The sequence below is a fragment of the Marmota monax genome, unplaced genomic scaffold, assembly GCF_021218885.2.
Source record: "Marmota monax isolate L192 unplaced genomic scaffold, Marmota_monax_Labrador192_F-V1.1 WCK01_AAM20220418_F8-fsc00092, whole genome shotgun sequence".
Classification (NCBI taxonomy): Eukaryota; Metazoa; Chordata; class Mammalia; order Rodentia; family Sciuridae; genus Marmota; species Marmota monax.
This window is the reverse complement of record NW_026692583.1, coordinates 5,721,148-5,732,313: the sequence shown is the minus strand read 5'-3', so window position 1 is coordinate 5,732,313 and position 11,166 is coordinate 5,721,148. Positions and strand designations below refer to the sequence as shown.

Genomic DNA, 11,166 nt, shown 5'->3' with positions numbered 1-11,166 from the left:
TGAAATGAATTTTTTTGAAATAATAAATGACTTAGAAGAATGTTTAAAGTATAATGGTAAGCATGCAATATCAAATTGCACACACAATATGACCTTAATGTTTAAAATGTATACATGTACACACACACACACACACACACTCTCAAGGGGAAATACATTGAAATGTTCGCTATGGCGATGAGAGTTTCTGTGATTTTTGTTTTCTTCTTTTATTTTTCTGTCTTTTATAAAAGTTGTTTTACACTGAGCATGCCAGGAAACAAAGCTATCAGAGATTTTTTTCCTGAATTTAAAAAAAAAATTGCAGTGAACCTAAATAATATAAGAACAAAGCTATCTCCATAAAAAAGGAGGAGGAGGAGGAGGAGGAGGAGGAGGAGGAGGAGGAGGAGGAGAAAAGAAAAGAAACAAACAAACCAATTAAGGCTTGGGGTTGTTCATTCATTCTTTTATTTGACAAACATTTACTAAGAACCTCAGAGAACGCAGACTCTAATCTCCAGACTCGGGCTCCCTGGTAGCTGAGATGTGCTGCCCTTTAAGACCAGTGCACAGGGAGGAGCTTTTGCCTGGGCTTCTGGGGGGAAGGGGACAGGAATGGGTCCCCGAGTTAGTAGCAGTGGAGACAACTCTGAAGGGAGACAGAATAAGGCAAGGCCTTGGGTGTCAACATAGAACAGTGAGGATGTGAACAGTGGACACGGTCCCCAGGGTTTCCTGAACTTGGAAGAGTCCTGTGGACCTTGGAATCCCTGAGGCCTGAGAACCAGGTGGACCCCCCAGACCTGATTGGTTTGACCTCCATTGACTTACAACTCGGAACCATTTCCACAAAACTCCAGACTCCTGGCTTCTTAAAAATCTAGTCCCCAGTACCTTCTAGGCCACGGGCAGCTGGGGCTAAGAAGCAGCTGCCCCCTTGGCCAGTCTCTCTTGGTCACTCCCTTGCCTGGCACCTGGCACCTCGGTAGGCATTTGAGATGGCAATTCCTCATCTGCCCAACCCACCACCCCCTAGACAGATGAGGAAACTGAGACCCAGGAAGATCTATGGCTCATCAATGTCGCTCAGCTGAGTAGTGACCCAGCCCGGACCCAGGCTCCTCACTCTGACCAGGAGCCTGATTCACAGTTGCTTTTTCCCTTACGGGGTCCCAGCTCAGCTTCTGAACCTGGTTCCTTGGGTGAGAAGAAAATGTAACTCTGAGCCTGCTCTGGACACCTCGCGGGCCAGGACGCATGCCAGGAAATGCATCCTTCGGTGGTTTCAAAGTTGCCTGAAGATCACGGTGCGTTTTCACAAGCCTAGATGACACCAGTCAATCACTCGACTTGTCCTCTGGACACCATCAAGAGACGCAGGAAACTCAGAGGGACGAGGCTGTTGCTGGTGTAACACAGCAGAATATTTTACAGTGAACTTTTGGTTTATGAGAGCAGAAGGGGCACACTCTAAGCCAACGATAGGCAGTATTCAGTAGGGTGAATACATAAGCCAGTAACAGACATTCATCACCATGATCGAGTGTTAGCTTCTGTACATAATTATATGGGCTATGCTTTCATAGGACAGGCCGTGCAGCAGGTTCGTTCACACCAGCGTCACCGCACAGGCTAAGAACCACATTTTGCTATGGCATCATGACGGCTACAATGTCCCTTGGCAATAGGAATGTTTCAGCTCCGTGTCACATTCGCAGCTTGCTGTTGATGTAAACACCCCGTGACTGTATTCGACGTACAAAACTATCCTTGTGAGTTCATAAGATCTTTCCTTCAGAGTCTTGATGCTCCGCGTCCTGTGTTTGTGTTTTCCCAGCAGGAGGGTCACCTGGATCCCAAGAGGACATGAGTGGCAAGAGAAAGTAAACATGCTTGCACTGGACGAGGGCTTCCACACGTGTAGGGCTTCCAGCACAGTGACCCCTGAGCCTCAGGAGCTCCCTGGCCTCCAAAGGTGTAAGATGCTCCTTCCAATGACTGGCGAATCCACGGCCCCCGGGGCCCGTCCACCACGTCTAGCTGCTGGGATTCTGTGATGCAATCACTGGGCAGGGAAAGGCTGGGCTCCTCTCTCACCACATGGCCAGGCTGGGTTTTGTCCAGGTTCTACTGGGCTGGCAAAGGGGTGATTTTTCTCCCTGTTGATGCCCGTGCGGACTGGAACAGGGCCACCCCCGACTCTGTCCTTTTGATGGCTTTTACTTATTTTCTGGCTTTAGATCAAGGCAGACGGCAGAGAAGGGACAGAGAGACGGAGAGGGCAGCCTCTCCTTTAAAAACGACCAGGAGCTCCGCTCGCCCCTCCTCCCAGCCCAGGGAAACTGGAGCATGGCTTTCCTCCAGAGCTGCCCGACCCAGGATCCTGCTTAGGGCACAAAAGCCGGGAAATTTCAGAGCCAGTCTCGACCCCGGGGAGGCCAGAGCCCGGGAGCTGGGCTTCCAATGATTCTCCCAGACTGCGGGGAGTTAAGGTGGCCGCCCGCCCTCGGCCTGCCCCACGGCAAGCAGGAAATCCCAGAATTTATAGATGACCCTGTCACAAGGCAAATGTTTTGGAACAAATTGTTCTGCTTTTAAATCCTTGTTTTCCACTGGTTTTTCTTTCTGGGTTTCCCCCTCCTTCCCACCTTCCTGCCGTCCTTGTTAAACCGGGGCCGTGGCGCCACCTACTGCCCTTTGTGGGCAGTGGGACTCAACTGGGATCCGGGGACCCTGGGCCTGCTGCCCACCTCTTGGGTCTCAGCATGGGTGGGAGGGTGGATTTCTGGCTCTGGTTCTGAGAGTCTGTGCTGAAGATCCTGCACCAAGCTGCTGGAGAATCGCGCTGCAGTTATGTGACCCGAAGACTCAAGGAAAACTGTGCCCTCAAGGTTTGGAAAAAGCAAATCAGAGAGCATCACCGTCTGCAAACCAGCTGTGCCAGGGTTGGTCATCTGGTCAATCCAGTGGGTTTCCATTTCCTCTGAACCCACGGTGTCCTTTTCCAGGTGGCAGAAAAACAAGTGTGCCTGTGTTCGCTCGCTCTAGTTGCTCAATTAACACGTGTGACCTTCCTCTCCTCTTTAAGGGTGGCTGGGGGGGGGGACAGCTCAGCGGGGTGTTAGAGGCAAAGTCCAGACCTCAGAAAAATGGCATCTTTATCTCCTTCTATGAACACGCCAGAGCAAATAGTCAGCTTTGCAAAGCAAGCCAGGGGCTCAGGCGGGAGGCCTGACAGCCCAGTACCTACCTGACAAGCTGGGTGACCCTAGGAAAGTTGCTTGTCCCCTCTGAAGCCTCAATGTCCTCCCCTGTCGGTGGGGCCTGTGACAGTAACGGCACCTCAACATGTTGCTGCAAGTACTGACACGAAGCAGGGCACACCCAGAACTGGGCAGAGAGAAGGTATCAAGCTGCAGAGATGATCTGGGTTTTCATGGTTTCAGGAGACATGATGCCTGGTGCAGAAGACGGATCAGTGACAGTCCGGAACTGCTGAGCTGCTCAGGATGCCCCTGGGATCTGCTCTTCCCTGTCCAGAGACCATGCTTTATTGAGTAAGGGATCCTTAGGCCGGGGCTGGGGCTCAGTGGTGGAGCGCTCGCCTAGCACGTGCAAGGCCCTGGGTTCGATCCTCAGCACCACATAAAGATAAATAAGAAAAATAAAGGTATTGTGTCCAATTACAACTAAAAAAATAAATATTAGAAGAAAGGATCCTCAGTTTTCCCACCTGTTCAATAGGCATGGCATCTGTCTTACCTGGTGGTCAGAGACACAGAGGGCATCTGGCCAGCAGGTACGTGAAACTGCTTCGAAAAGCTTAAAGAGGGAAGGAAAGAGGAAAGGGGGGGAAAGGAGGGAGGGAAGGAGGCATCTTGAGCAGCATCAGGCCAATTAGCTCCTTTTCTGCTGACATAAATTGAACACACTCTCGACAGTGGGTTCCCCCTCTAACTCAGTGGACACAGGAGAGTGGACGGCTGATCTCAGGTTGCTGGGGAGCCTCTCAGCAGAAGAGAGGTGGATCGGGCCATGACAGGAAGCAAGGTGGAGGCCAATTCCGACTTAGTCCCAGGGGTCCTAGGGAGCCACAGACAATTCATAAGCAAGGGAAGGGCATGACCAGGAAGAAAATTCAGGCAGCAGCAGGAGGGATCAATTACAGAAAGGACCAAGAAGCTCCTCCCATGCCGTGTGGCCTAGACTGAGGGTAGCCAGCTGTCCTGGCTTGCGTGGGGACAGAGCAGTTTCCCGAGACATGTGATCTTGAGTTTTTAAAACACATCGAAGTCCCAGTGTGAATGATACCTCCTAGAATCCAGCCATGCAGTGATTCTGACTAGAGCCCTTTAATCCACAGGTCCCACACCTCCGCATCCGCTCTCAAAATATAACCCATCTTGTCTCATTTCCTCCCAGTTCTGTCCTACTGAGCTAGGTTAGCAGAGTAATGCATCGGGATGGACGACTGCTGACCCCTTCAAGGTAACAGTTGTGCATTTAAGCACCACCATCTCCTGACGACGATGCTTTCATCCAACAGAGTAACTAACACTAAAAATGTTAGCCCAGGAGAGATGGGGAAGATGGTGGGGGGGAGCATGCCACGTCACTCACATCTCATCCGGTCCACAGCCATCTATTTTACCTTGCACAGGGCCACCTGGCTCTCAGCTCACCAGCCCGCCCTGCCAAAGCAATCCTGCAGGAGCCGGGGCTGCTTGAATATTCTGTAAATAATGCTGACTACAGAACTTCAGAGATAGACTCATGGAATCTCAGCAATAGAATCACAGAATGTCAGAGGAGAAACAGATGCTAGACAGCACACGGTCCAGGGTCGGAAAATACACCACACTCAGGCTGCCGCTTCCCCCTGCCGTGCCCATGGCAGACATCACTAATCAATCATGACACTGTCTGGCTGAGCTTGTTTGCAGCCTTCGGATCCTTCAAGACAGCTGCAAATGATCTTGGATCAGTAAATCAGAGCTAAGGATTATTGAACACCCTTACTGAATTCCCTTTCCCACATTCCACTTTAATCGCCAACTGTTTGCCAGCTATTCTCTATCAGGGATTCTCAGCCTCGGCACCATAGGTGTGTCTGGGCTGGATAACACGTGGTGGTGGGAGACTGTTATCAGAGGACGGCATCCTTGTCCTCTATACACTAGGTACCAGAGGAAGCCCCTTCCGTTAAGTTGTGACAACCTAAAATCTCTGTGACATGACCATGTCCCCTGGATAGGAGGAGAGGACAAGAGCAGACCCACCCCTGTTTGAGAACGTATGGTGTATCTATCTATTCTCTCTCATCGTCCCCGCAGATTTTCTGGATTTTCACTTTACAGATGAAGAAACAGAGATCGAGAAGGAGTTTCAGGATGAGTTAGTGACAAAGGCAGACGGTGGGACCCCAATCCCCTCCTACAGCTGGGGAAACTGTTCAGTTCATTGTCTTTGGCTGGAAACTCCTCAGGGCGGGGGGCGGGGGTTGGAAAACCAGGCCCTAGAGTGGCTGGGTGGCAGTGCGTCCTGCGCTCCTCCCAGTCCATGGTGGAGACGGCCCAGGGAAGTGGCTGTGTGGGACCATATGGCGCTTGCCAGTGGCAGTGGTGGCACCTCGAGTCATAATGCCTCCCTTCTCTCCAACGATGACAAGAGTCTCCTTGCTTCACAGGAAGCACATGAAATCTGGCCTCGCCTCCAGAGATTTGGGGTTGAAAACCTGACAGTTTAGACATACAGCCCGTGGGCGATGTTTCCCTTCTCCGGGGCTGTGTCTGTGCCAGGAATTCCTAACAAAGGGGGGAAAGGATTAATTAATTAAAAAAAAAAACATAAAAAATGTTCAGGAAACTGACTCATAAGAAACTGTCCCTTTTTTTCTCCTTGGTAGCGATCAAAACGTCGCGAGTTCCTACACACATATTTTACAGAGGTTTCATAATCTTCCAGCGGTGATTCTTCCTATAAGGAAGGTCCCTTGGGAAGTCATTGAGGCCTCCTCACTACATGTATTCCAGAGAAAATTGGATGGAACACTTAGAGAGGGGAGGAGGAGGGAGGGGAGGAGGGAGGGGAGGAGGAGGGTGGGGAGGAGGCGAGGGGGAGCCTGTGGACCAAGTTCACTGCCAAGGGCAGAGGCACCGAAGACCCCTTTTCCTGGAAATTCCTAAAAATTTCCAAACTGTCTTTCACTTCAAGGGCCCAAATCATCTCTTTGTGCTGTCTTTTTATTCTCTTATCTATTTCTAGTGGCAAATATGAGACTTTTTTTTTTTTTTGGCACCAAATCTTTAAAAGTCGAGGGAGGAAGAAAGAAAAAAATCAACCATCAAACAACAACATCAACCAACAACAATCAGCAAGCCAAGCAAAAAAACAATCAAAAAAAAAAATCACCCCAAATCCCAAGATTTTTTTTTTCTGTTTTGTTTTGTTTTGAAGATTTTCCTGGGCAGTGTGACAGTTGTGTTTCATCAAGGGGGGTGGGAGTGGGGGGGTCCAACTTTAGTGCACATGCCCGTCCCCGGGGAGCTTGTTAAAATCTCAGGTTCCCCAGGCCTGCACCCCTGAGAGGGAGGGTATGGGGGGGCACGGATCTGCGTTTTTAATAAGCCCTTGGGTGGCTCTGCTCAAGCTAGTCCCAGGACCACACTTTGAGAAATAATGAGTTTCAGGTTTTTTCAGCTCTCAGCAAATCAGAGATGTGAAAAATCCACATTAAAAAAAAAAATCAGGGAGGGTAACGATTTTTCTGGAAGGGCTCCGCTTCAATAGGCATTTCCCTTCGCGCCGGTAACATATGATTCCGTTCACACCCGGGGAGGCAGCGCGCAGCCAGGACCTCAGCCGAGCGCTCTGGGCCAACGCGGCACACCGCCACCTTTTTACAGAGCAGCGTTGACACCCATCTGCTCAAATAAATTAACGTTTCCATCTCAAATAACTCATTTGGCTTCCTCGGGAAGGTTACAGGCCAACTCAAGGGGGAGGGGAGGAGGCGGCCTGGGGGAGGGGGAGGTGGGAGGGGCGCCTTGGAGGTTGCAAGGCGCACTGTTGCATTTGGGGGCGCCCAGGGAGGAGCATGCAGCCCCTGCACCCCCTTACCTCTCCTCAGGGTCCCCACTGATGCCTCGGGGTGGTCACAGCAGGAGGGGAGGGCGTGCTTGTGCACATGGATGCACCTATATGTGTGTATGGGGTTGGGGGACAAGTGTGAGGGGCAGAGGGTTTTCTGGACCATCAAAGGACAGGGTGTTTGGCCCAAGGCTCAGGAGAGCATATGATGGAGACAACAGGTACCTTTCTTTTCTTTTTCTTTTTAATTGGCTCTTTACAATTATGTGTGACAATCAAATTTATTTACCTTTTCTTTTTTACGAGAGCAGGAGCGGGTCGAAGGGAGCGTGGTCATATGTGTATCTATGGAAAGGTCACAGGGAAGCCCGTTAATCTGGACACTCAACGTGTAGGAAGAATTAAAAGAATTCAATTTGAGAAAATGAAAGACTTTCTTCCTTGGAGTAGTTTTAGGCTTCATTTTTTAGGGTTTCACATCAAAATAAAGCAGAAGGTGCAGGGATTTCCCCCCACTCCCCTCTGTCCCCATACATGCCCAGCCTCCTTCATGAGCAGGGTCCCCTACCAGAGTGGCACCTGTTACCAGGGGTAAACCTCCAGAGACCCACCATTATCATCCAAAGTCCATAGAAACATTTTTTTTTGGCAGGGGGTAACCAGGGATTGAACTCAGGGGCGCTTGACCCCTGAGCCCCATCCCCAGCCCTATTTTGTGTTTTATTTAGAGACAGGGTCTCGCTGAGGTGCTTAGGGCCTGGCTTTTGCTGAGGCTGGCTTTGAAATCGAGATCCTCCTGCCTCAGCCTCCAGAGCCACTGGGATGATGGGCGTGTGCCATGCACCATGGCGTCTGGTGAAAGTTTTTATTTCGAAATCATTTTAGAGTTACCAGAAACGTGTCCAAATAGGACAGCGGCCCCATTCACCCTTCGCCAGCTTTCTTTGACATGCCGTAGTTACAGCCCGCGAAATTTATACAAGGATGAAAACCAGAAGCTAACCCTAGTTCCTGACTCTTTAACTCAATGACAAATCCTATTTTGGTTTGACCCATTTTCCCACTAAAGTCTTCTTTTCTGAACAGGAACTTTCAAGTCAAAGAGATTTGGATACGAATCCCAGCTCTGTCTCTTCAAAATTGTCCAAATCACGTGATTTCTCCGGGGCCTGTTTTTTTTTCTCTGTGAAATGGGAAACAGTGATACCCGCCCAGTAGGGTCTTCATGATGTTTAAATGCAGAAACGTGTGCCCGGGGCCTGGCAGGAGAGCAGGCCCCGTGATCAGCTTGACTTCCCTACCCTCTTTCCATCCAGAAGGACAAACGGGCATTTGTGCAAATTCCTGTTAGACCAGTTGGACTTCAACTTAGCTGGTAGATCAAGTTTCTGTATTTTGGAAGAAAGGAAAAGAAGTGACCACAGCGGCGGCACCCTGGCATCCTGCATGCAAGAGGGTCTTCTGGTGCCGGATCAAGGGCAGGTTTATGTTACCAAGAACCGGAGTTTTTAAAAAGTCTCACCACTGAAAGGCGGCTTCTCCCAGAGGAAGGAGACTGAGGACCGGCTGCCTCCTGCCCGTGTCTCTCCCCACACAGCCTAGTCGATAGTGGACAGACTCACCCTGAGACCACGGCCAGGGACCGGGGCTGGAAATGTCCAGGAGGATCTTGAGCAGCGACCACCGCATCTCTTTCTGGATCTGCAAATGTGGCCAAGGTTGCTGAGTGGTCAGGAGAAGCTGGCGTCCAGCAACAGGATTGTCCTTTGGACAGTTTCAACCAGGAGGTTCAAGTCACCGTGGGCTGTTTGTGAATATTGTCTGGGCCACTGATCTCATTCTGAATAAAGAGAATAAAAGGCGAAAAGGTAGCCCGCAACCTACATGGCCCTGGTCTCACAGAAAGAAACCTGTTTTCAATTTCACAGCTCTCCCTGACTATTGGCCTTGACCTAAAGTATGTAGATCATCCTGACATGGAACACCTAGAGTTTTCATAACTGATTCATTTTTGAGTCTAACAATCTGTGTTTTCAGGAAATCTTAGAGGCATGGAAAAGCTCTACATCTCAGCAAAAGTTCAATTCTTAATAAAATTTTCATTGAAAAAATTATGGTTCATATAGGAAAACACTGTGTAGAAGTGCAAACATATTGCAGATTTAGTCTGCACGGATATGCTAAGCTGCAATAACAAGTAAGCCTTGAGATCTTAACAGCCTTGAGATCTTAAATGCTCCTAACAGGTTCATTTCTCATTTATACAAAGTCTGATGCAGGACAACAGGGACCCCCTTCCATTTTGGCACATGGTTTCCAGAGTCACGATGACAAAAGAAGCGCGTGCGCGCGCAAGAGAGGTAGGAAGCTCCCACCCACTTTTGGCCCAGGAAGGACATACAGATATGCCTACTGCCCAATGGCCAGGCCTAGTCACCAAACTCCAATCCAACCACACGGAGATGAGGGATGTTTAGTGGCCATGACCGTCTCTGCCATCTGTTATCCCCATGCCCATCCCACTCTGCTGAGGCAAATAACTCCTGTCAGCAGTTTGGTCCATTTCCTTCTAGAACTTTCTTTCATACATGTTTACTTGTGCACGTTCCCTCTAACTGTACTCTACATTCATATGCCATGGACAATGTTTCTTTTACAAAAAAGGGGCCCTGCTTTGAACCTGCTTTTGCCCTGTGCGACATTTAACAATATATCTTGAACCGCCGTAATAGTGACAGTGAGCTAAAACGTGTCTCAATAAGAAAACAGAGATTAAGCTGCATTCTCTGTGCCGTCCGTCCACTCAGGCCGTAAGGTCCTGGGCCACAGGTACAGCACCTCACCTGGGTGTCGCTCACGGGGACCTGCCTGTTCACAGCCACAGCGCGGAGGAACTTCCCCTCCCCCAACCCCCCGTGGAGACTTACCTTCCTGGGTTCAGATGACCCTCATTTAGCTCCCACCTCTCAGAGGCCTTCTCTGAGCACAGCTCTGTCTTCTCCAGCCCAAGGGTCTCAGCTTTTCTCAAGTGACATTTGGGGCTGGGTGACTCTTGGTCAGGAGAGGGCTCAGGGCCGGTGGCTCGTATATTCAGACACCAACAGGGAAATGTGAGAACTATTTTGCTTCTTGGAGTGATGTGCGGATCCATCCCTCCGGCCATTCATTCAGACATTCTTCCAATGCTTATCGGGGGCCAGGCACGCTGGCACACACCTATAGTCCCAGCCACCCGGGAGGCTGAGGCAGGAGGATCACAAGTTCAAGGTCAGCTGGGCAACTTAGTGAGACCCTGTCTCAAAATATCATTTTTAAAAAGGGCTGGGGATGTAGCTCCGTGGTAGAGCATTTGCCTAGCATGCACTGCCGCAGTCTGGCTGGGCACAATCAGGAGCCACTTGTCAAAAGAAACTAACTTTATTTTTAGAACCACACACGACAAACAAAATAGTCTCTCAGGAAAAACCCTCAGAGCCTCAACTGCCACCACCGGCTTTCCACAAGCCTCTCTCTCCCACACAAGCTTCTCTCCACCTCCCACAATCCTCCTGCTCTTGAGGCCGATTGGCTGGGTCACGTGGGCGGAGCCAAAAAAGTCCCCCAATGAGCAGCTCCGTGGTCTGAAAGGGCAGGGAAACAGTCCAATGAGCATCACCGCAGAGGAGCCAATCAGCTAGATGTTGCTGGGGCCGCTGTGAGCCAATCATCAGCCAGCAGCTGCCAGCAATGCACAAGTCCCTGTATTCAATCATTAATAAACACACACACACGCACACACACACTAAGCCCTTGCCATATTCTTGGTGATAGACCATCTAGTGGTTCAGAGAAATCACTGGAAACAAAGAAGTCTCACTTAGATACCAGCTCTGCCATTTATTTGTTGTGTGGCCTTGGGGAAGTTACCTAACTTCTCTGATCCTAAGTCCACTCATATAAAACAGAGATTAAAAAAAAAAATTACCTCCCCATGAGGCAGTGAGGATTAAATGAGATAACATGTGTAAGGGCCTAGTAGTGAAACTTCAAATGGGAAGTGTCTATTGGCTTTGTGGTCATAATAGTTATTCTACTTTCAAAAAAACGGGGTCTAGG

General features: G+C 49.8%; 1 long non-coding RNA gene across 1 annotated transcript; it reads right to left on the bottom strand.

Annotated features, from left to right (window-relative positions):
- Positions 1–427: 427 nt before the first annotated feature.
- LOC131424231 (uncharacterized) lies at positions 428–9,988 on the bottom strand. Its single transcript, XR_009226928.1, has 3 exons — positions 8,694–9,988; positions 7,361–7,416; positions 428–5,786 (listed from the first exon to the last, which is right to left on the bottom strand). It is a non-coding gene; the product is annotated as an uncharacterized LOC131424231 (long non-coding RNA).
- Between the last annotated feature and the right edge of the window lie 1,178 nt (positions 9,989–11,166).